Source organism: Vicia villosa, linkage group LG7 (genome assembly GCF_029867415.1).
Source record: "Vicia villosa cultivar HV-30 ecotype Madison, WI linkage group LG7, Vvil1.0, whole genome shotgun sequence".
NCBI classification, from domain to species: domain Eukaryota; kingdom Viridiplantae; phylum Streptophyta; class Magnoliopsida; order Fabales; family Fabaceae; genus Vicia; species Vicia villosa.
Window position 1 is genome coordinate 24,965,132 of NC_081186.1, and position 27,383 is coordinate 24,992,514.

A 27,383-nucleotide genomic window follows, 5' to 3' on the forward strand; every position below is an offset into this window, starting at 1 on the left:
TGAAAAACAGGCCCAAAGTTTGAAGAAAACTAGGTTAAAATACTTAGAATTTTTCTAACTTTTTTATGACCTATAACTTCCAAAGTTCATATCTCTTAAATAATTGATCTCCTGAAAAAAGTTCCCTTGTGAGAAGTTGTTTTATTTGATGAGATCTACAACTTTCATGTTGGAAGTTTTTTGAGTTGTGTAGGTGAAATTTTGAGATCCATGAACTAGGTCAAAATGCACTAGTTTGATTTTTTGTTGACTTTTTGATCCTTGATGAATTTTCTTGATTTTCTTTGGTCAAATGACTTCAATAATCATATGTTGATGATATTTACCCTTAAAAGCCATGGTTTGACCAATAATCTCAAAAGTCAAAGGTGATCTTGTACAGTTGTCTTTTTCCAAATGAAGTGAAATCTTGGACTTTGGTAATGAATCAAGTCCTCCTCCTCATATGAGTGATATGAATGGATTATATTGAGGTACTAGAAGCTATTGAGTCATGTTTTGAGTTATATACCCATGTCCTGATTAAAAGTCAATTGTCCAAGTAAATTAAGTCAAAAACCCTAATTGTCAACCAGGTGAAATTGATGACTGTAGATCTTGAATTGAAGTACAATGCCCGATGGACATTGTCATATACATCATTTGAAGATGATTGAATCTCTTAAGTGATGCCCTGGGGCTTTTTAGGGTTTCCCAAATGTGGTCCCTGATCTTAGTCCTTGATGGGCTCAAAACCCTAGCCTGGTGATCTGAACAAACTTGAGCCCTGATTACTGATGTCTAATCAACAAAGGCGGGTAAATGAATTATCTAAGTCCCATGTTTGTATTAGAAGTCCTTCTCATATTGATTGATCCTTTTCCTGAACTCCTTTGTCCTTGAGCATCCTTGATTAGGTACCAGATGAAAGAGTGACTGCTCTGAGTATTTATCTTGAGTTTGATGAAATGCCTGAAGGTGTGACATCCCAGGGGGAGTCAAAATTAGGGTATGACAATATATATATATATATATATATATATATATATATATATATATATATATTTATGACTTCCCTTTGTCGTTTCTCCCTTTCAGTTTCATTTGATACACTTGTTGCATTTTATATTTTATGCACTATCGATGTTGTGATGACCCGTTGATCGTACTTATATATATATATATATATATATATATATATATATATATATATGTTTGTGTTTTTATTACTCACTTGTTACACTAATGTTTTGTTTTCTTGGTCATCATAACAAACATAAAATAATATTAACAAATATATATATATAGGGGACGACTCGAGTGAGAACACTTGGTTATTATGAGAAATGAGAACAATAAATCACGACCATTAAATTTGATTTTAATGGACTGGATTGGTTTATCTTTCTAAGATCCAGTCCATTAAATATTAAAGATCTTAGAAAGAGAAATCAATCCAGTCCATTAAAATCAAATTTAATGGTTGTGATTCATTGTTCTTATTTCTCATAATAACCAAGTGTTCTCACTTGAGTCGTCCCCATATATATATATATATATATATATATATATATATATATATATATTCTACAAAAAAAATAATATATACATATGCTAGGTACACCCCAAGATATGAGAAATGATGCAAGAGCAAAGGCCCAAGGGCCCAAGGGAACAAAACCGGACCAGCCAGTTTCAACCTACCGCGCCCGCGGTAAGCCAGCCGCGCCCGCGGTGACGCAACGGTCACCTAACAGCTAGTTGCTCGAAAACCTCATCATTCTTCCCATTCTTTACCATTTCTAACCCCCCATAACTCCCATTATAATCCATAACCACTCCACCACATTAATAACCTCCATAAATACTCATCATCCACCATTTTCTTCCACCAATATAAATAACCCCTCTCTTCTACTTTCTTTCTTACACCTTCTTTACCTCTACACTTCATAACCTCCCTACTCTCTTTGAATTCATCTTCAAAAAGATCCCATGGAATACCAAGGCTACACTTTGCGAGAAAGCAAGCCGGGCGACAAGCAATGTCAACTACTCGAAAGGTTGACAACTACACCCATCCACTCTACAAGGTATATCGATGAAAACTCTCTCTACTCTCGAGGAATATACCATAGTGTTTACTTCCTCTTAGATAAACTAGGCATGCATGACATCTTTGCCACACAAGCACCCACTTACCTTAGGCTGACGTTCGAATTTCTGAGTTCCTTAATTTATAATGTCTCGCATGACACTGCTAGCACCGTAGGTGGAGTCAAATTTAGAATGTTTAATGTTGAATATGACTACTCCACCGACGGTCTGGCAGCCATGTTAGGGTTACCATATGGTGAAGGTGCTATTTGTGAAGAACCCCTGGACACGGATTGGGCATTCGAAACATTTTGGGCCAGAATCACTACTCAAAATGCAAATTATTTTGATGGCCTACTTGCTTCGCATATTCACAAGCCTGCCCTTCGGGTCTTCCGTTTCCTTTTAGCATCCACCATCTTTGCTCGGGAGAACCCGAACAACGTCAATGCTAAGGAACTAATTATCATGCAGAGTTTCCTAGGGGACACAAAAGTGAACCCGGTCCCGTTTATGATTTCCCACATGCACAACGTTGTGAGGAAAGGAGGACCGATTTCCTTTGGTTGCCTAGTTACCACTATTGCTCGTGCCATTGGCTTGGACACCGAGCTTGCCACTCTCGACCCACTTTCCCCTCGCATTGCAAACCTCAAGTTTTTAAAAGATATGCGTTTGTGCAAGACGAGGCGGGAAGGTGGTTATTACCTTATGGTTGGTGGTGCCGTCAAACCGAGTGTTGATTTACCTTGTACCCTTCGCACTGATATCATATTTGAGCACAACTGGACCTATGATATAAATGCCCCAGCCTTTATTGGTCCATTGCCCCCAAATCTACCTACTGATGAGGGTAAAAACACTGATGATGAGTTCGACAACCGGACACAGGAACCACCCCACTTTTCACCATCACACACTGCACCCTCTTCTTCTAACCCTCATGCAGGTACCGTTTCCACTTTCCATGTCACTAAGGACATGTGGCGGGAGAACATGGCCCGAGAGGCCCAGAGGGATACCCTCCTGGCTACCATGCAACAACAGGTGGCCGATAACATGGCCTTCATGCAAGCATCCCAGGTGCAAAATGCCCGCTCTCTACAAACCATTATGGAAAGTCAGCTGGCTTTCCAAAATGAGCAGCACTGTCACCAGACCACATATGCTAGTCACTTCCGTTTGATGGAAGCTACCAAAGGTACCCTCCTTGGTAGGACACAAGAGCTACAAGCGGCAAGTGCCGTTTTGACATAGAGGATGGAGCAGCTAGCACTGGGAAGAGAGCGCCGCCGTCGTAGCCGTAGCCGCCGTTCCGATAGTACTAACCAGGACGGTGAGGGAGCTAGTGGCCCCCACTAGCATTTCAGGTACCTCCTACCTGCCTTATCTTGGAACATTGGGGACAATGTCCGATTTAAGTGTGGGAGGAGCATTTATCGCTTTCATTTCCTGCTTTCATTTCCCTTTAGTATATTTTTGTTTCCTTAGTTAATAGTAAAATGCATGTGATAGCCGAGTCCTTATGCGTAGTGTATACCCTTTCCCCCATCCTTAGACTTACAAATTTTATTTTCTAAAGGAAATTATGGTTGTTTTTAAGGATTTGGGCTATGAGACAGGTTCTGGATAGGTTTATTTTATCTTTGGCACTCGTTTTTTTTGAAAAATTGTTATTGTTTTAGCACCTTAAGCTTTATGAAATATTAGATTAGACCCTTTTTCTTCCCATTGTGCTACAACTCGAAAATATGTGCATATAGGTCCTTAAGTAGTTTATCTTAGCAGTCGGCTCTGGCCTAAGCATGCTCTAAGTATAGGATCGATGAATATAAGTGAATGATCTCTATTTTTGCCTAAAAAAAGTAAAAAAAATAGATATATATGTGTGCAACTATGAGTTGGGTAATCCTCATAAGATTGCTTAACTCGAGATTGTTGTAAGCATCAATAAAAAAAAGAAAAAATTATTATAAAAGGCACACCCGTTGTAGTTGATTCAGAGGTATCTGGTGGTGGACTTGGTAGGGAGGACTACGGTCCGATCCCCCACAACTTCAAGTGGGTAAAAATAAAGGGGTTACACCAACTTTTGTACCAGATCCCCCGTTACTTGAGATCAGAGTCACTAACCGGTCACTATACCATGAGTACGTACGGATAACGGGCTTAATGTGATTGCACCCGAATGAAAAAGGACCTTGTACTAAAAAAAGTCTTAGCATAGTAGGATATTAAGGGTCAGTCTGCATACTTATGAGGCTTATGTTCATATTCTTGCGTTTAGTGTTGCCACGATAACCTTAGTTCAGATAGCTAGTGCCTAGAAACACACATTTACTCGAACTTAGAAGCCCTCTTCGCCCAAAACCTGTAAACACCAGAACTTCCCTCTTTTCTATTTTTGAGAGTTGTTGCTTGAGGACAAGCAAGAGTCTAAGTGTGGGAGGATTTGATCACACTGAATCGCACTATGTTTTTGGCTCGAATATCACATGTTTTCCTTAGCTTTTATTATCTTTATCTCGTATTATGCTTGTATTTCCTTTGTTTTCAGGATTCTTGACCTTTCAGAGCCTCTAGTGAAGAAACGAGCCAAAACGCCAAGAAAATAGGGTTTTTCACGAAGAATAGTGCTTATGGCGTTCTGCACCGCGCCGGCTATAGGGGACGCGATGACGTGGCCCACTTTATGATGGAGCCAACTGCCACGATCACACGATCATGCCCGTTACTCCTCACCGCGCCCGCGGCCTTCACAAATAGACTCCCGCCCAAAAGGAGTTGAGGGGCGCTCCTGTCTTTATGCTGATCCAAGATCCACTATATATAATTAGTTTTTCATTTTTTGTTTTTTATCCAAGCTTAAGCCATATACCATCAGTATCTGTAAAGTAGTAACCTCTTCACATCGGGGAGTTACTACGGTGTAGATTGAGTTGTAATCGATTTTGGGAGCACTTTGGTTGAAGTTTATCATACCAGCCTTCACTTTGTATCAAGATTCAATCTCCGATCGGAGTAAGGTTCAATTTACTTGCTTTATTTATTTTCTTGCTCTTACCATAGTCTACACGTTTTATAGACTCTAAACGCACTAACCATAGTCTACACGTTTTATAGACTCTAAACGCACTTACCATAGTCTACACGTTTTATAGACTCTAAACGCACTTACCATAGTCTACATGTGTTATAGACTTGCAATTACTATGTCTGGCTAAACCATAAAGGTTTAAATGTAATGATTGTGATCATGTCTGTGTTCTAATTGTAGTATTAGTGAAAATACTCTAGGGATGTTTTACTTTTAACTTGAGTCAAATTATGCTTTAAAATGTTTATTGAGTAAGATCGAAAGCCGTCCATATCAAAGATAGACTTGATTACTGTTTAACCAAGCAAAAGAAGCGAAAGCGATTTGGTTGGTTAAATAGGAATCATTAACATTTTTAGAAAACGATTTTGAAACTATTTTCGGACGCGTTTGTAGGTTTGAAATCCGACTCTTGGTCAAAAGCCAAGAGTCTCTTTAAGTTAATCTTTCCAAGTAAAATCACTTTTCTGTTAAGTCAAAACTATCAATTTCTTAAAAATAGATTTATTGCTTTAACGCGGAAGGCACCCTTTATATGTGATAATAAAGGAAGTTAAATTGAAGAGTAAATTCGGTTCTTATTAGCCAAAAGCTACAAGTTCCTGTTAAATTGATTCTTTGCTACAAATAGAGAATACTTCCCCATGAGTCGTTTCACTGATGCATGTCTAGAACATAGTTTGGTTTCATGATTTACATTCCAACCTATCGCTTTAATCTGTTATTCACTTCGCGCACTCACCTTGTTGCACTGCACTCACAACAATATTACTGTTCACCTTAGATAAGCATCTTAACAATAGTGTCGATAGATTGACAATTGGTCTCTGTGGTTCGATAATCTTATATATTACTTCGATAGGCTGTGCACTTGCAGTACTATATTTAGGCTATACGTTACAGACCCATCAGTTACGAGTTGGTATGTGATTTTGTGTACAATTGATGAAATTGATATGTGCAATTGAATAGTCATGGGATACTGATATTAGACCTGTAAAATTATAATTTAAGAGATGTAATGAGTTGGTATGAATTGGAGTGAATGGAATAGAGAGAATTGCTGTCAAAAGCTGATATTTTTGCTACTGGATACGCTGCAACTGGGTAATAGCCTTGCTGTAACCGATAACAGCGTGGGAAAATAGAGAAAATTGGGAGTTTTGGGTGCTGTAACCGGGTAACAGCTCTGCTGTAACTGATTACAGGAGATTTTTGAAAATAGAGAATAGTGTTACGTAAACTTGTAACCGGGTAACGTCCCTGCAGTAACCGGTTACACCTGACAATTTTTCAAAAATTATTTTCTTAAATAATTCATAACTTTTGATCCGTAAGTCCGATTTAAGTACCGTTTGGACCGTTGGAAAGCTAAAAATATTATCTTTAACATGATTAGAATTCTGAGATTATTCGATTAATATTTTCTGCTCTTAATTCATATTTCGCGTGTCAGTGTTATGTATAATACGGTGATTTTGGTGATAACTGATGAAGATGTTGTTGGGATGATATTTCCATAATTTGTAGAATATATTGCTATGATGTGATGGTGTTTCTGACCTGAAGTGACAGGAATTATTGTGTAGGATTATGCCTTATTGTTCGGTGTGATGTAATTTTGATTGATCATGACGATGACATGGACTGGATTGGCAAAGTGACGTGAATGATTAATTGTGTTGCATTATTATGTGTCACATATAGATGTTGCATAGTTGCATTGATTATGACGACGACATGGCTTAGATTGGCAAAGTGACGTGAGCATGGCTCGATTATGCCCAAAATTGGCAAAGTGATGTGGACTGATGCCCTGGGTACCACATGCATATTAGGGAGTCGATTGCATTGCATTATCATGGTTATGTTGTGATTGATCGGATTAAAATTGTTAGTAATGATGATGATGTATTATTGGACGATGAATGATGCTAGTATGGTATGAAGTGGTAAAATTATGTATGATCTATATCTCCTATATTATTTATCATGCATTCTTTTATATTATAAGATATCTCACCCCTTCTGTTTGAATGTTACCTTTCTATTGGTAATGTACAGATGATCCGAAGTAGATCAAAGTGGTGCATAGTCGAGGAATTGCCTTGCTTTGCGTATTTGGGTTGGTGTCACTCTGATACGTAACACTTGGGGGTTTCGCGTTTGTTTTGTTGTTTTGGGAGTAAACTTTATAAAACTCCATCTCTGAATTTTCTATTAATACTTATGTTGTTATTTGGTTTGAAGACGATATCGTTAATTATGTTTTAAGAATGATGCTGAAAGTTTATGAATGATTCATACTATTGTTTTCCACTGCGATTAAAAGAAAAGAATTTCAGGCATGATTATTTGTGTTATGTGTTGCATATCTATTTTATGAGCTTTTGTGTAATTATGACGGTGGCATCCTAATGATTTTGAAATTATGTTTTATTTTACTATTAATTTCCTATATTATTATGCGGGGTAAATTATGGTGTTACAAATGACGCCAAACTCAAAATAAAGACAAAGAGCAACATCTTCCAAGCTACCTCACTGGCGGACTAATCCTGACTACCTACACGTTACCCATGTGTGGTATCGTTTTTTTACCTCCCCGTTTCACTGGGGAGGACGGCACGCTACACCCTTCACGCGGAATTTGGAAGGAGAATGCGCCCGTGGCGGGATGAATTTTGTTTCAGTTCTTCCTACGATATCACACGAACTTTTTAATTATCCTACGAGGAGAAAAGGGGAAAAAGATCTCAAATAAAACCTAGGAGTTTGCTAAGTGTGGGGATTCACCTAGACTAGAAATTTTGGAGTCCGGGAGGTCGGTTATACAGAGGGAAGAGTTTAAGCACCCTATATATCCGTAGTACTCTACGGGAACCTTCTCTGTGTCTATGTGTTTGTATTTGTTGCTAATTATTGGGAAAGTTTCTCCTTTGTGTTAGGAGAAGGAATTGAATTGATTTGAAAAAGACAGACAGACTGTTTTTGGTTTTTTATTAGCTCGCTGAGATTCCTTATGAACCTCATGCCTACATATCCCTAATGGAAGTCAGAGCTTTTTGTAGTTTGGAGAACTAATTAGGGAAATTAATTATTTTTGGTGCCTTGCTTGAAGCTCAAGGTTGAAACTTGAATTAAATCTCTGTTTACAGTAAAGAGACATGAAATCATCTTTATAGAGAGGTATTTCTACTATTCCACCACAAACATTTTAAAGTGACAGAAAAGTTGAGTTTGTTTCGTTAAAGAGAGGGACCTTACTTGTGTGTTTGCAAGTATGCCAGTCGCATGTCTCTTGAATGAAAGAAGGATTCTCATCCAAATTAGGGAAAGTGTACAAGTCTGGGTTTGTTTTCCTCAAAGCATGCCTTTCAAAGTCCTAAATGGGAGAATGTTTGAAATTGAAATTGAAATTGAAATTGAAATGTTTGTTTGTGTGAATGTGGTGAGATAGGAGAAATATCTCTCTATAGAGATAAGCTATGTCTATCTACTGTTTGAAAGATTTGATTTTTAGCTAGCTTGTATGAGGCCCAAGCTTGAGGCTTTTTGATTGATTTTATTGACTCTAGAAAATGACTTTACTGGGAATTAACTGGAGAAATTTGTGTTATGTACAAAGCCCAGAATTGTGGCTGACTCTGGTTGGAGAGTGTTTATTTAATGGATTTTATTTGGTGTTCTGTACAAAGCCCAGAATTGTGGCTGACTCTTTATTGGAGAATATCTTATTTATTTGTTGCCTTGTATGAAGCCCAAGGTTGTGGCGGACTCTTAAAGAAACTGAATATGGATGACTCTATAGGGAAAAGATCCTAAAGGTTAGAAATCTTTTGACACAGGGAATATGGTTTATATGCTTTGTACAAAACCCAAGGTTATGGCTACTTGAAGGTGAAGGACTTACTGGGGAGACTCTATTATCTGCCTTGTACAAAGCCCGAGGTTGAGGCTGACTCTTTAGGGGAATACCTATAAGGGTTTTGACTCTAAAGGGAAATATGTGCCTTGTACAAAGCCCAAGGTTGAGGCTGACTTTTTAAAGTGGGAAAGATCTACCAGTGTGGGATCTTTGACTCAGAGGGGATTTTGACTCTGTTGAGGATTATCCTAAAGGTTGACCCTACTGAGGATTGTGCTTTTGTTAAACAGGAATTGATGAATGAAAGACCCAGGTTTGAAGATTGACTCTACTGGTGACTTGTTTGAGTGGTTGACCTAAAGTAGACTCTACAGGGGAATTGGTTTTTATTGACTGAGACTGGTGAGATTATCTTTTTAAGAATTGAATTTTTGGAAGCTAACCCTTTCCAGGGAACTCTATTAAAATGAAGGAATTAATGGAGGCTAACCCTTTCCAGGGGTTTTATTAATGGCAGAAAGATTAACTAATTGAGACTTCTTGTTTAAAGCCCAAGATTAAGGCTGACACTGACTGAAGATAAACAATTATGGAACCTAGACTCTGGTAAGGAAAATTATTGAAGATTGAGAATAAGGGTGACAGAGACTGTCCATGTCTCTCATTCCAGAAGGTGTGCTCAATACTGAGATTGAGACAAACTTAGCTTGTTAAAAGTCTGGTTTTAAGAGTGGAAGAAACTCACCAGGGTAGGCTAAAAGGTGACTAAAGACTTGTTCCTATGTTTATAAGAAACCTGATGGGTCCTTTTATACAAGCTCAAGAGTAAGCTGGGAATATGCTTTTAAGAAGCCTGTGGGTCCTTGTACAAAGCCCAAGAGGAGGCTAATCGAGGGTCATCGAGGGTCCTTGTTATATCACAAGAGAAAGCTATGTGGTTTTGAACTTATTTTGGCTCTAAGCAAATGGGTAAGAGGTTTCACCGGGAATAATTCCTCTTGGGTGGATGTGTCCTAGTTTGGGTTCTAAGGCTCTTGGGTCATTGTTTATTGATAACAGTTGAATATTTATTATAAACAGTTAAAGGTTTTTGAAAACAGAAGAAGTGAAGATGGACATAGGTCACATAGGTATCTTAAGAGTTTCACCGGGAATAATGCCCTTCAAATACCAGAAGAATGTTTTGAAAACAGAGAGAAGATTTTATAAATACAGTTTTTGAAAACAAACTAAGAAAAGAAAAGGTGTTGAGTCTTACCCTCTATTAGAGGCCCAAAGATTTATTTATTATTTATGATAAACAGTTGGAAATGAAATGAAATTGATTACTGTTGTGAAAACTGTTGATGAAAAATGAAGTTGAATTGATTACTGTTGTGAAAACAGTTGAATGACTATGTTTGAAAGTTGAAAAAAATGAAATAAAAGGGGTTGGGACTTACACTCTATTAGAGGCCCAAAGAAAATGATTTACTGTTTATGAGAAACAGTTGAGGAGATACAAGGTTTTGTTGTCTGAAAACCTGGATCGTCTGCTTGATCGGAGATTGAAAATAGTTTTTAAAATTGACAAAAGTCAACTAAATTAAAGTAAAGATGAAATCTATACCTAATTAAGACCTAAATAACTTAGGGTTTTATCACAAAATTATTCATACAATAATTAGGTAAAAAACAAATGAAAACATATATTTGAAGTATTAAGAAAATACTTAAAATACACCATTTTAAACCTATTAAAAATACATGAAATAAATAATATTTTTGGGATTTTATTTATTGTTCATAAAATAGATATATTAATTGACAAGTGTGTGAAAAATGAAGTTAAAATGAATTAATTTGATAGGTGAATTAATTGGTTAAAGTTATGAAGAAACTAGAGAAGAAAAGTGGTAAAAAATTGGTTTTGGTCCTAGCAAGGCTCGAACCCACGCCCTCATAACCATTTCACAAAACCTTGCCAACTGAGCTACACGCTCAGTTTGCAATATAACCACACTGAATTAGTTTTATTTTAAAAACGCCCAGGAGATTCAAATATGCGCGCCACCATAGTCATCTTCTTCCATGAGCTCGTGAGAATTTGAATTTCTAACTCTCTAGTTTCTCAACCAAATGGTATGATGTAAACATCAATTTTGCTCGTTTTTGGACGAGGAACATGATTATGAGTTCATAATTCATTTATTCTAAGTGTAACTAACGAATTTCAACAAGAACACGAAGAACACCTAAACCCTAATTTTAAAATTAACTGATGAAGAAGATGCATAAACGAACGATGATAAAAGGTTTTTAATCCTCTGATGATGATGAACAAACTGGTATCGAGATATATCAAGAAGAGTACTTAAATATGAGAGTTAGAGTTTAAAAAAATACCTCTGAAAATGGAGGTCGATGGCTATGGTCGAGAGCTTCTGGCTATGGCTGAATGATCCTAAAAGCTTCCTGGGGCCTCAGTGATGCTAACTGAATGCTTATTGTAACTTGAATGCTTTAGAATTGCCCTGCTCGACACCCTCGATTTGAGCTTCAAGTGAACATGGAGGTTGATGATTCTGCACTTACAGATAGGCTGCAACCATCTAGATAGCTTCACTACACCCTAAGGAACATGTTTGGATGCTTGGACTTGCTTGACACCTCCTGAATTGTGCTACAGACCTCCAACTACTCGAGCTCCAAAATGGAAGTGACTATGGTGCTCCTCCACTTATAGAATTGATCCAGGTGCTTGGATCACTTCTAATGAACCTCCTTGAGATGTTATAATGCTTACTTTCAAAAGAAAAGCTCTGGTTTGAAGAAATCGATTCTTGCCAAAGAACTTTTGAAAACCATACGCATGAGGGAGAGAAAGAGAAAGCAAGAAGTAGAGTTGCTTTGGTGTGTCTGATACTAAGGAATGCACTTGTATTTATTGGCAAAGATCTGTGTACAGATTAAGGGAGTGAGCTTGCTTAATGAGGGAGTTTTGGTTTCTTGGCCATGAAGAAATTCAAAGAATCTCCAAAATGAAATGATGACCAAACCGAGCTAGCTCCCTATCCATTGTTCTTATCTGATCTTGGGGAACATTTCTAATGCAGAGTGTGATCCAATTGGTTGGTGAGAAGATTCCTTTGGTGATTCATCCATTTGCCATTAATTCCCAAATGTAACCATTACATAATCACATGTTCTTGTTTTGGGAATATTCTCCAACTCTCATGCCATGGTGAAAATGAATGCATGGAATCTTTTCTTATGTGTTATGGGTCGTGTAGCATCCATTAGTGAAGTCATTTGCACAAATCTGCAAAGTTTCAAAATGGTACATGACCTATAATTTTACTTCATGAGGCCAACTTTTCTTCATGACCTATAATTTGCTTGATACCTCCTGAATTGTGCTACAGACCTCCAACTGCTCGAGCTCTAAAATGGAAGTGACTATGGTGTTCCTCCACTTACAGAAGTGACCCAGGTGCTTGGATCACTTCTAATGAACCTCCTTGAGGTGTTAGAAAGCTTACTTTCAAAAGAAGAGCTCTGGTTTGAATAATTCGATTCTTCTTGCCAAAGAACTTTTGAAAACCATATGCACGAGGGAGAGAAAGAGAAAGCAAGAAGTAGAGTTGCTTTGGTGTGTCTAATACTGAGGAATGCACTTGTATTTATAGGCAAAGATCTCTGTACAGATTGAAGAGAGTGAGCTTGCTTAGTGAGGTAGTTTTGGTTTCTTGGCCATGAAGAAATTCAAGGAATCTTGCAAATGCAATTATGGCAAACTAGAGCTAGCTCCCTATCCATTGATCTTATTTGATCTTAGGTGACATTTCTGGTGCAGAGGAGTGTTCCAATTGGTTGGTGAGAAGATTCCTTTGGTGATTCATCCATTTGCCATAAATTCCCAAATGTAATCATTACATTATCACATGTTCTTGTTTTGGGAATATTCTCCAATTCTCATGCCATGGTGAAAATGAATGCATGGCATCTTTTCTTATGTGTTATGGGTCGTGTAGCATCCATTAGTGAAGCCATTTGCACAAATTTGCAAAGTTTCAAAATGGTACATGACCTATAATTTCACTTCATGAGCCCTACTTTGAGTCAAAATGAATTTGGAGAAGGTTGAGCACAATTTGGAAAGCCCTTAACATGTATTTCAATTCAATAGTTTGGGGTTTCTTCAGAATCATCTGGGAAATTTGTGAAAAAAAGGCCTAAAGTTGGAAGAAAACTAGGTTAAAAACACTTTGAATTTTTCTAAGTTTATGACCTATAACCTCCAAAGCCTAAATCTCTCAAATGATTGATCTCTTGAAAAAAGTTGCAATGTAAGAAGTTGTTTTATTTGATGAGATCTACAACTTTAATGTTGGAAGTTTTTTGAGTTGTGTAGGTGAAATTTTGATATCCATGAACTAGGTCAAAATGCACTAGTTTGACTTTTTGTTGACTTTTTGATCCTTGATGATTTTTCTTGATTTTCTTTGGCCAAATGACTTCAATAATCATATATTGATGATATTGGTCCTTAAAAGTCATGGTTTGACCAAAAATCTTAAAAGTCAAAGGTGATCTTGTACAGTTGACTTTTTCCAGATGAAGTGAAATTTTGGAGCTTTGTGTTGAATCAAGCTCTCCTCCTCAAATGGATGATACGAATGAATTATATTGAAGTAATAGAAGTTCTTGAGCCATGTTTTAAGTGGTGGATCCATGTCCTGATTAAAAGTCAACTGTGCAAGTGAATTAGGTCTAAAACCCTAATTGTCGACCAGATGAAATTGATGACTGTAGATCTTGAATTGAAGTGTAATGCCCTATGGATATTGTCATATGGATCATTTGAAGATGATTGAACCATTTGATAGATGTCCTAAATCTCCTTAGCGTTTCCCAAATGTGGTCCCTGATTTTAATCCTTGATGGACTCAAAACCCTAGTCTGGTGAACTGAGCAAACCTGAGTCTTGATGACTGGCACTACAACATTTTCATCCTACAAAAACAAAAGAAAACCGTTGCGAAATATATAAAAACCGTTCCCTTAGTCTATGAGAACGGTTTTTACGCCGTATCAAACTGAGGCGTTGTCTTAGCCTTTCAAAACGGTTTTTGTTACAAATGGCAACGCCTTGTAAATAATCGTTGTCTTTGGTTTTTTAGAGAACGGTTTTTATAATTTCCATCAACAACGGCTTCTCTCCGTTCGCAGCTTAACACCGTTGTGCTTAGTATATTCTAGGGAACGGTTTTTTAGGGGCTATTACTAACCTTGTTAATAACTTAAATAAAAATGATTTAATATAATAGTATATAATGTTAATCATCATTTCCAATCAAAATAAAATAAATTTAAAATGACCATCTACATATATTCAAAAAACTTAAACATCTACATCTAAATCTCTACATCTAGGTCCCTTCATTTTTTATTGACTAGAAATCTTCATCTATATCATCATTCCTAATCTCCATGAGATTCAATACTCCTCAATGTAGCAACCTGCCTTAAATTTGAAGGTTTAGAGTCGCCACCTATTCTGAAGGGCGAATAGGAAATCCTACGCAGATATGAGATTCAGGGTAAGTTATTATAATCAGGTTGAGGGAAGGTATTAGGCACCCTCAACCCTTTCCTAAAGGCTAACATTGTAAAGATAAGGGTTATGGCAGTAATTATAAGGTTTATAGCTAATGAATTGAATAGGGGGAAAATTGAGATTTTAGGGAGGGGGACTCGCCTTGGTTATCCAAGTGCCTACGTATCTCCTTAGGGAGAATCAGAGTCAACGTAGTTCGGGCACAGGGTTGTACGCCTTAGGATTGAATTTTGTGGTTTGAAATTGTTTAAAGGCTTTTTGAATGGCCTATTCGCAGTTTTGAAATTTATTTGAATGTGGAAAATGTTTTGAGATTTGGCATACAACCCTGATTTGATTTGGCACCGTTAGATGCGGTGACCAATGGATTTGGTCAGTATAGCTAACGAATTAAAGGCATTGCTGATTGCTCAGATCGATAGATTGATCATCACGGGCAGCAAATTGAAATGTATTTTAATTTATATTTTTTTATCTCTCGTCTATTGCGACTAATAGATTTAGTCGGGTCGAAGAGAGAATTAAAATGAAGGATTAATTGTTCTATTGTTTTATCTCTCGTCTAATGCGACTAATAGATTTAGTCGGGTTGAGGAGAGAATTAATCGAAGATGAATGTTTCGCCAAATGGGCAATGGGATTGGGCGAACCCTAACGCCTTAACCTTTCTAGGATTTTTATGATTTAATATTAATTTAAAATCAATTAAATAAATTAATCGAAATATTCGAATAATCGAGTGGTAATCCTAAACCTAATCCTAGTTTAATTCTTTAACCCTAATTAACAAAAATGTATGCATATTAATATATATATATATATATACATAATTAAACAATTTGTATAAATAATATAAAAAGTATAAAGAAACCTGGTAATAATCTTATGTGATACACCTCTGAGATCCCATGGTACACCTTGCAGTTCTAAGGCGTTAGATCTAATTCTGGTGAGATCTGATGGCCAGGGAGTGAGGAACACCATGTGCGCGCGTGGGGGGAAAGCACCGAATCTACAAGTGACTGAAACCACACAATTTGCAAAAATATGTAGGTCTCCTGCAGGGTTCGAACGCGAGACCCTTCGATTGGAGGCATCCATCTCTAGCCAACTCACCTGCGTGACTTTGCTGTTATTACACCACACGTAATGAATTAAATAGAAAGCTAAGGGACCAATTTCAATTTGCAGCAGCCAGCCTTCTTCTTCATCTCACGCTGCGCTTTTTTTGTTTTTTTTCCCCTGCGAAAATCCATCTTGTGAAGCATGGTATGTGAACGAAATAAAATAGCACAGGTCGACTCCAAATCACGGTCCGAACATGATGGCATATCCTGTTTAGTCCAATTCCATTTAATTTATAAAACCCCAATTTAGAGCTTGGGATCCTAACAATGGTGGATTCCAATATCTGCAATTAAACTTCAATTAAATTAACCAGAAAGCATTGCAACAATGTTATAAGCATGATTATATAATCGAAATTCGTTTAAAACGCCTGCACGACCAGAATCGAAAAAATAAAAAGTTATGCAAACCAAAGCCCCATCGATGGCGATTTTGGGCGTGTCGATTGCAAGTGATGATCCGAATAGCCTCAGAATACACCTAAGAATCGCTTTGAATACTTAGGATGCCTTGAATCGATCTTAAACCGTGAATGTCCCCTCTCCTCCTTCTCACGTTTTTTTTTTGTTCTTCAATCAGTTTTTCCTTTTGCGGCAAAAGCATCTTGGAGGCCAGAATTTTCGCCTCCCCCTGGCTGCAATTCTTGCTAGTTTATATATTATTGAATTAGGTCATTTGGTTTGTACAAAATCCACTTGAATCAAGAAATTGACCTTGATTGCAAATCACCATCTCAAATTTCCAATTTTGGCTAAAACTTGGTCTTATTCTCCTTAATCCTATTGTCACGAAATTGGTATGAAAAGATGATATATTTAATTTGATTTGCACTAATCTTTGATGAGATATTGAAATAAGTTAGAATAATATATTGACCTTTGATTATTTTTTAAGTATTTTATTTAATTTTAAATTGAATTTAGGTGATTAAATTCAAAATAAATAATAAATAATATACTCTCAAAATAAGTTGAATGACTTATGGGCCGTGGATAATTCATGGATCAAGTTGGAAATCAAAGATTTAAGCCCATTTGGTTAAAAAACTCAAAATGATCCATTCTTGCCTTTTATGTATTTCACCAAGATCGACCAACTTCTGAACCTTGTATCTCCTTCAATTTTTTTCATATGAACATGTTCTAGGATTTTTTGGAGGACCTATAATCTCTTGTACCCTTCAGATGAAATGAGATGGGCAAATTTTGGGGTATGACACTCAACACCTTCCTTCAAATTCTTTATCAAAATTGTGCTTCCAAATTCCAATAGCTTCTTTTAAAGTACCATTCTGCAGGAGCTCAAGAAAATTGTTAACTTTATCAAGAATCTGACATTAGTCTTAGTTTCTTTTGGTTTAACTACTAATAAACCTTCACTCTACACAAAAAGAACATTTATATACATTAGTTTTTTTTTTTTTGATTTAGTTTATATACATTAGTTATTACTATATATATTAGCAAATAAAACAGCACTTAATTATGTAAAATTACTTTACTGGATATTTTACTAGTGTAGTGATTAGCTCAGTTTTCATTTTTTAGAGTCTTATTTTCCAACACAGTGGGCATCATCATTGTCAATGACATTGTAGTAAAGAAAATATCTTTTTTCATTAAAACTGGAAACTACTTGATGAGGCCTCAAGCCCACAACAAAGTTCCCCAAGACATGTAATAAAGTTATCAACAATCTACTTGAACAAAGCTTCTTTAACAGAACCTATATATTTATGCATCATAGATTTAGTTTGTCCTAATATAATGTGTATGCAACTTCATCAAAATATATTACAATTTCTTAGAGTTTACTAGCTCTATAACACATCAACAAGTACACGACAGTATGTAGACTATTTAGTTTTCAATAAACACTAATATCATATCATATACCTTATGAAAGCATAACTGCACTAATTAATGACTTACATGGATTATTCTTTAAGTAAACAATTTACTTGACTTTATTTTTTGCTTTAGAAGTAGCTTATCCATAAATACTCACATGATAAGCACTTATATATGTAGTTAAAATGTAGTTATAGATAGTCTGTTTTTGCGAGTTTACTATAGCCCTGTTATTAATCTATCAAAAAACAATGAACTTGTATTTAAGATGAAATGATTTACCTCCATAACAGCTAAGAATGAACCAAAGGCATTAAATAGTATATCTGAGAGACTATGAAGAGTGGTGTAATATCTCCCATCAGTTTCCTCAGACAAAGCATCTAATTCACTACATCCTGCAAGTAGTTCTATACATAAATAAAAAACTAAATATAATACAACTGAATGCTTAGAAAAAGAGTCAAATATGTGGTGACAGAAATGTTTCCATACTAAACTCTTTGCCTTAACAAGTTTAACTTCTGTTGCAGGACAATAAGTTATGTTCAAAAGCGACCACTGGAACTTAAATGAAAAAAGTGAAGAGAAAAAAGAGCAGACTTATAATGTCAAAAACCCCTACAGCATGAAACTGGATATGATTATATCAGATGATCAACATGCAATTAAATGCTTAAGACCCAAACAACACCTTTAAATTTCAGGTTTATCAAACTTTATCACTTAAAAGTTAAAAATTTTTAAGATATTTTAATTGTTGAAACTTTGTAACTAGGTTCTGACATCTATTAAGCAATGTTGATTCAGTCCAGCAAGCAAGTGACAATGAAACTAGTTCCTCTGCATGCACAAAGGCAATGTCATTACATGATTACTACAAACAAATGGATATAGAAAAATACTTGAACACAGATAAACTGAAACTGCACCTCCTTGTAGCCTGTCGCCAACCGTTTAGCACGATCGTTGGCCCTGTGCTGCTTTTCTGTGCAAGTGACATCATCATGGTGTTGAGCAATTGCTAAAGCATCCACTAATGAACTTATATTTGGCACCGAGTTCTTTCACCCTCTAAAATATTCTGTTGTCTCACAGCCTGATAATTTATCGGTATAAAACAAACAATATCTGAAAACCAGAAGATTTCAATTACCTTATATAAACTTAAATTATAAATATAAATAAATGGCATACCAAATAACAGCCACTCATTACTGTTTGTCTTTTCTTTATATGCAACTTTGGATCCTTGTCAAAGGGGGTGACACCTTGTTCACTTAATGAATAAGCTTGTCTAACTGATGGTACCATTTATGTGCATATAGATACTTAAAATCAGCTTTCATGACCACATTATGTGATTTGTTCGACTCATATTTGCCTAAAAATAAAACAATATAGATGATTACATGCTAAAATCATAGTCCAACATTTCAGTAGACAAATGATTGGAATACATTCAGAACTAACCCTATGTGGTGTGTGATGCATATTACTAGATATTCTGAAGCAAGCATCATTCACTATATAATAATGATTACTAGAAAAAAATTGTAATCAACTACCATTTTTCCTATTGACACTAAATTAGAAATCAACAGAGTTCAGAATAACAAACAAACACTTGGAAGGAAACACATTTAGTACAAAAATATAACCTAAATCCTTACTTTAAATCTCAGCCTTTTTAATAAATAACAACACAGAGAAACTTCACATCAACATTCAAATTCACTTAAGAAACAAAGTTCATGAACAAAAATGTCATTCGAGCAAATCTCAAAAATCAAAATTCTTAAAGAACCCAAATATGAAGCTCCACCATTAAAAAACTCAGCTTTAAACTCACAAAACATCCGAAAAATCAAAATAATAACTATAGGATAAATTAAATCAGAAACCTCAAACCCCAAATCAGCAAACCCTAAATTATAAAATTCAATACACAACAAATTGCAATGGAGAAGAAAACAAATAAATATACAATCATTCCCTTACCTTTTTGGGATTCATGATTCAAAGAAAACTAGCACGACTGAGAAGGAGAGTTGAATCGATTGAAGAAAGGAATGTGCAACGGAAATCTGAATGTATCTCTTCAATTGAGTTTCAACAGAAAAACCAAAACATACCTCTTCAACTACGATTCATGACGCAGGCGAAGAATGGTGTTTGGAGGTGAAGTTGTGGATTTAGGATTTGAGACAAGAAATCTGAATTTTTGATTGAGGGGTTGTTTATTGAAAAAAAGCAAATTAATTATTATTTTTTTTATTATTGATTTTAGGGCTTAGAAGAAATTTGAGAGTTTAATGAGTTTGGGAGGGAAATTTTTCATTATTAGCGGTCCCAAAAATATTTGCTCACGTTCTGAACATAGGAACAGGAACGGTCTCGGGCCATTTTATATTATTTATAAAAAATATATATACTACTTCAACAGAATATTAAATCCGTTGCTTATCAAACTCTACGAGAACATATTTTTTACCTTTTAAAAATTAGGCGTTGTCGTATAGTTAAAATGTTGTAGTGTGGTGTCTAATCAATCATAGGTGAACAGAATGAAGCTTTTGAGTCCTATGATTGTATTGGAGACTAATCCTTTTATTGATTGATGCTTTGAATGTGCTCTTTTGTCCTTGAACATCCTCGATTTAGTACTAGATGAATAAGTGACTGCTCTGAGTATCTGTTTTGAATTTGATGAGAAGTCTGGAGATGTGACATCTCAGGGGGGTCAAAATTAGGGTATGACACCATGTTGTGGCAACATTCAAACAAAAAGGGTGAGATATCTCAACAATATAAAAAGAATGTATAGTATTAAGCATATAGTAATATGATCATGCATAGTCATATATTCCGCATCTCACACATCCACACCATTTCAAATAATCATCGTAACATTCACACAACTTATTTATCAAGTTAACAATAATAATGCAATGCCATGAGACCACTTACGACTCGATGCATGTGGTACCAAAACGTCAGTAATGACCAAGTCATCTATCTCCAAAGATCCCTAACATAGGATCGATTCCCGCTTGGAACCGGAGTATATCACAAAACACACTCAATCCACACAACGGGATTAAGGCCAACATTGCACATCAGTCCTAACATCACTGGGCACCTGCCCTTACATCATTGGACATATGTCCTTCTTATGCCATGAATGCACGATGCGTAAAAACATAATAAAACATGACCATGACAAGCAAAATGCATTGTCATTCATATACTCATCACAACATCATATTCACAAACAACATCCTTGACATCAAATCATCATTATAATCATCGTCACAAAATACACATATATATATATATATGTATAAATATCATAGTATCACAACTCACTAAACATGTTATCAACTCATCATATTTTATTCCATAGCAATAACACAACATCGCATCATTACAGCAATATAACATCATCACACGTAACAACATACACACATCTCAACATAACAAAAAAAATATCGCACGGAAGAGCGTCAAACACCATTAAATAATTACTCAATGTATTTGAAATTAATTTTATTGATTAGAAACTATTTTTAGCTTCCTAAATGTACATACGACGCGTCAAACGGACGCCTGAGTAAAGAGTTATGGATTTTTGAAGTTCTACAAAAATGAAAGCACCGATATCATACACCGGAACCACAAAATCTCATTACACACCAACTAAATTTATTTTCATAAACTTGAAACTATTTTTATAAGTATATTTCATTAGCTTTCCACAGATTCAAACAGCGCATCAAACGGACACCCGAGTAAAAAGTTATGAATTTTTAAACTTTTAGAAAATTCAGCTCAACACAGTGGTAACCGGTTACTTCAGTCTAAAAAATCATTTTTCACATTCTCGCTCCCAGGTGACCGGTTGCTTCACTGTAACCAGCCTAGAAACCTCCATTTCCCATTTTTTGAGGTAACCGGTTACCTCGTCAAGTAACCGGTTACGACTGAACCAAAAGTGTTTATCTGCTATTTTTCTAAATACAAAACCATCCTTCATCAACCCCAAAACCCCCGAATTGTACCCAAAAATCATACTTTGAAATTACAACATTTACATACACATATTATACAATAACTCCATACAATTTACACGACCAATTCATCAATTCAAACACAATTATGTCAACAATTCAACAATTAGGTTCACATACTCATCAAGCAATCTCAAGAACAAAATCATACGACAATGACAATCACCCTGAAGGAGTTAAAAACACTTAGAAGGGGGGATTGAATAAGGGTTATTTCTAAAAAAGGAAGATAAAAATAATCATACAGTTATTTTTATCCTGGTTCATTGTTAATCAAACTACTCCAGTCCACCCCTTACAGAGTGATTTACCTCAACTGAGGATTTAATCCATTAATCAACCTTGATTACAATGGTGTTCAACTTAGACAACATCTAAGTCTTCTAGAGTATACAGATCACAACTTGATCACTCTAGGAATTTACTATTACAAATAGTAAACAATATTACAAGAGTTTAATGTGCTTCTTAATAAGCTATAATCACCAAGTGATTTTCTCTCAAGATTAAATTCTAACACTCACTAAGATATTACAAGATTTGTGAGGTTGAATATGAAGTTTCTTTGATGTTTGCGTGATAGCTTGTAAATCAATTTGGCAGCATAAGGTCTCTTAGCATGTGTTATTTTCTTCAGCATCCAGAACTTCCCTTTTATAGGCAATGAGAAAAGTGACCGTTGAATAGCATTAAATACTTTACGTGAATAATACACTGCTGCATTTAATGTTTCACTCTTTTGCTGACTTTTCCTGTTGTAGCTTCTAACGTTCCTTTTGTCAGTCAGACAGATTTGATGTTGTAGCTTTTTCATCTTGTACTTGCTTCTAGACTCAGACTATTAGAATGACGTTTGAATATCAGAGTCTTCAGCGTTGGTGCTGATGTAACTTTATTCATCAGACTTTGGAAGTTCTTTGTAGCATGATACCATCAGATCTTCAGAGCCTTGCTTCTGATTGCCATCTTCTGATGCCTTCCAGATCATGTTTTGATTTTCTCAAGACCATCTTCTGATGTCTTCCAGACAATGTTCTGATGAAGTCATCCAGATCTTCTGGGCCAGAGCTTCTGAACGATGATTTAGTGCATACTCTTTTAGACTTTTCCTGAAATGGAAAACGTGAATAATTAGAGTACCACATTGTCTTATACAAAATTCATATATAGTGTTATCATCAAAACTAGAAATATTGATCAGAACATTTCATGTTCTAACAATCTCCCCCTTTTTGATGATGACAAAAATATACAGATTTGATATGAATTTGTATCCAGAATATCAGATGAAAAAGACAATACACAGATATAGCATAAAAGCATATTAATCAGAGTGTGTGAATATGTCTCCCCTTGAGATTAAAAATCTATCCCTAAAATTAATACTAGAAGAATTTATAAATAAAAGACTTCCCTGAGTATTTTCCATTTTAGAAGAGACTTTCACGTTGAGCTTTATCTTCAGATGATTCAGAGCTTTCTTTCAGAGCTTCCATTGGACAGCTTCAAAGCTTTGAATTATTCTTTAGAACACTTAGCTTATCAGAGCATCAAAGTAGATTGCTTCAGATCTTTGCAATTTCTTGTATCAGAGCATTAAACTTTGTTAGCTTCAAATCTTTGGAAGATTTTCTCAAGATACGTTTCTCCCCTTTTTGAGCTTTTTTAGATTATCACATTCTTTCAAAACTATCAGAGACAAAAAAACTTGCAATTTGTTAGGAATGTTGAGACTTAAGCCCAGCAACTGATATAATAAATCAATTCAACTCTATCTCCAGCGTAATCAGCATCGCAATATCCTACTAAGTTGTATTCTTCAGATCTTCTGTAGACTAAACCAACATTATGAGTACCTTTCAGATACCTAAGAATTCTCTTAACAACAATTAAGAGAGTTTTTCTAGGATCTGATTGGAATCTAGCACACAAGCAAACACTGAATAGAATATTAGGTCTAGAAGCAGTCAGATAGAGAAGAGATCCTATCATACCTCTGTAGATCTTCTGATCTACCTTTTTGCTTACCTCATCCTTACCTAAAACGCAAGTTGGATGCATTGGTGTTTTTGCTTCATTACTTTCAAATAGTCTGAACTTCTTCAGAAGTTCTTTAACATACTTAGTCTGGTGAACATAGGTTCCTTCAGAAGTTTGGTTGATCTGAATGCCTAGGAAATATTTGAGTTCTCCTAACATGCTCATCTCAAATTTTGCCTGCATAGTCTTAGCAAATTCCTTTCCAAGTGTAGCATTAGATGTTCCAAAAATAATATCATCAACATAATACCATGATAATACCATGACATGTTTGTATTTTATGTTGTGAAAGAGATCTGCAACAGGAATGATCTTATCCTTAGGTACCCACATTCTTTTGGGTCCTTTGGGGTTAGTCCTTCTCACGTTCTGATTGAACTGAGATTTTACATAAGTTTTCCAGAATGTGCAACAGCATGTTTCTTTGTGTGTGTTAGATGGAAACGTTTAGAGTGTGATGTGTGTTTGATATCATGAGAATGACCATACTTAAACTGTTCATACAAAGGTTTGTATCCAATGATCAATTCATCAACAGGTTCTAGTTTATATGGGATTTCTCCCTCAAAACCTATACCTACCCTTTTGTTTCCACTAACACCATAAATCATAGAGGCTAACTGACTTCTGCCTATACCTCTAGATAAGAACTTTCTGAAGCTCAAGTCATATTCTTTCAGAATATAGTTAGTGCTTGGAATAGACGTGTCTGAACTTGAAGATGTTTTCAAAGAAACAACATCTTTAGTTAATTTTAAAACTTTTTCTTTTAGTTCAGAGTTTTCTATTTCAAATCTCTTAGTTTCAGATGCAAAAAACTTTTTGAGCTTTTTGTATTTGAGACTAAGTTTACTCTTGACTTCCAGAAGTTCTGATAAGCTAGAAACTAAGTCTTCTCTAGAGAGTTCAGAAAATACCCCTTCAGAGTCTGAATCAGAAGTAGATTCTTCTTCAGCATCAACTGTTGCCATGAGTGCTATGTTGGCTTGCTCATCTTCAGAGTCTGACTCTTGATCAGATGAATCAGAGTCATCCCATGTTGCCATCATGCCTTTCTTCTTTTCAAACTTCTTTCTGGGATTTTCCCTCTGAAGCTTGGGACATTTATTCTTGAAGTGTCCAGGTTCTTTGCACTCATAGCACACTACCTTCTTCCCGCCACATCTTCTGTGTTCAGAAGATTCTCCCTTTTCAAGTTTCTTGAAGTTCTTGAACCTTCTCTACTTGCTCTTCCAGATTTGATTCACCCTTCTGGATAAGAGAGACAATTCATCATCTTCTTCTGACTCTGACTGGTCATATCCTTCTTCTTCTGCCTTAAAATTGTTAGCACAATGATTATTTTTAGATTTTAAAGCAATAGACTTACCTTTCTTCTGAGGCTCATTTGCATCAAGATCAATCTCATGACTCCTCAGAGCACTTATAAGCTCCTCAAGAGATACTTCATTCAAATTCTTTGCAATCTTGAATGCTATAACCAATGGTCCCCATATTCTGGGTAGACTTCTGATTATCTTCTTAACGTGATCAGCTTTTGTGTATCCCTTGTCAAGAACCCTCAAACCAGCAGTCAGAGTTTGGAATCTGGAGAACATTGCTTCAATGTTTTCATCTTCTTCCATTCTGAAAGCTTCATACTTTTGGATGAGAGCCAAAGCTTTTGTCTCCTTGACTTGTGCATTTCCTTCATGAGTCATCTTCAGAGATTCAAAAATATCATGAGCAGTTTTTCTGTTTGTGATCTTCTCATACTCAGCATGTGAAATGGCATTTAACAATATAGTCCTTGCTTTGTGGTGATTTTTGAACTCTTTCTTTTGCTCATCACTCATAGCTTGTCTAGTAATCTTGACTCCACGAGTAGTTACCGGATGTGTGTAACCATCCAACACTAAATCCCATAGATCACCATCTTGGCATAGAAAGTAGCTTTCAAGACTATCTTTCCAATATTCAAAGTTCTCACCATCAAAGACTAGTGGTCTATTGAATCCATTAAAGCTAGAGTTACCATTGTTGCTTTAATCAGTATTAGTTGGTGGAGTAGGAGCTGCCATAGCTTGTTTTTCTTCCTGAATCTTTTCTCTAACACTGTTAAGTGTTTGCACCTAGAACCGGCGCTCTGATGCCAATTGAAGGAGTGAAAAACACTTAGAAAGGGAGGATCGAATAAGGGTTGTTTCAAAAAAAGGCAGATAAAAATAATCTCACAGTTATTTTTATCCTGGTTCGTTGTTAATCAAACTACTCCATTCCACCCCTTACAGAGTGATTTACCTCAACTGAGGATTTAGTTCACTAATCAACCTTGATTACAATGGTGTTCCACTTAGACAACTTCTAAGTCTTCTAGAGTATACAGATCACAACTTGATCACTCTAGGAATTTCCTTTTACAAATAGTAAACAATATTACAAGAGTTTAATGTGCTTCTGAATAAGTTATAATCACCAAGTGATTTTTCTCTTAAGATTAAGTTCTAACACTCACTAAGATATTACAAGATTTGTGAGGTTTAAGATGAAGTTTCTTTGCTGTTTGTGTGATAGCTTGTAAATCAATTTGGCAGTGTAAGGTCTCTTAGCATGTGTTATTTTCTTCAGCATCCAAAACTTCTCTTTTATAGGCAATGAGAAAAGTGACCGTTGAATAGCATTAAATGCTTTACATGAATAGTACATTGCTGCATTTAATGTTTCACTCTTTTGTCAACTACCTCGAGCATTGTTTCAACTTATCTTGCTGGCTTTGCCTTTTGTAGCTTCTAACGTTCCTTTTGTCAGTCAGACGGATTTGACGTTGTAGCTTTTTCATCTTGTACTTGATTCTAGACTCATACTATTAGAATGACATTTGAATATCAGACCCTTCAGCGTTGGTGCAGATGTAACTTTAATCATCAGACTTTAGAAATTCTTTGTAGCGTGATACCATCAGATCTTCAGAGCCTTGCTTCTGATTCCATCTTCTGATGCCTTCCAGATCATGTTCTAATTTTCTCAAGACCATCTTTTGGTGTCTTCCTGACCATGTTCTGATGAAGCCATCCAGATCTTCTGGGTCAGAGCTTCTGAACGATGATTTAGAGCATACTCGTTTAGACTTTTCCTGAAATGGAAAACGTGAATAATTAGAGTACCACATTGTCTTATACAAAATTCATATATAATGTTATCATCAAAACTAAAAATATTGATCAGAACATTTCATGTTCTAACAAACCCCACATATCCAATATTATACAATCCCTTATAAAGTCAGAACTCCACCCTTACCTAAGATTGGCGGTTCCTAAACCTTAACGATTGAATCTTCAAACCCTAGCCTCTTCTCACTTCCTGGCTTCTCAATTTCTCCTCTCTCTGAGCACTCGTCTAAAATGTTACGATTTTCTTTCTCTCTTCTTCCTTTTTACTAAGATAACCCTTAGACCCCTAATATTGTATTTCTCATTTACCCTTACTAATCCTCATTGTTCTCACTCTTATTTATCCAACTTAAATATTAAAAATAATCCTAACAATTATTTTTAATTTTTGACAATTATTTAAATTATAGTAATTAACTAAATTATTTAAATAAATAATTACTTTTAATTATCATATAATTTTGCCACTACCCCACAACTTATTGTCACGACACACATTATTC

The 27,383-nt window shown here is 35.7% G+C and overlaps 1 long non-coding RNA gene across 2 annotated transcripts; it reads right to left on the minus strand.

Annotated features, from left to right (window-relative positions):
- Nucleotides 1-13,352: 13,352 nt before the first annotated feature.
- Nucleotides 13,353-19,952, minus strand: LOC131620401 (uncharacterized). 2 transcript variants are annotated; one of them, XR_009289103.1, is made up of 5 exons: nt 19,620-19,952; nt 18,816-19,002; nt 18,524-18,717; nt 17,901-18,016; nt 13,353-17,059 (listed from the first exon to the last, which is right to left on the minus strand). It is a non-coding gene; the product is annotated as an uncharacterized LOC131620401 (long non-coding RNA). The 2 variants fall into 2 exon arrangements; XR_009289102.1 differs by having other exon boundaries at nt 18,551-18,717; nt 19,620-19,945.
- Between the last annotated feature and the right edge of the window lie 7,431 nt (nt 19,953-27,383).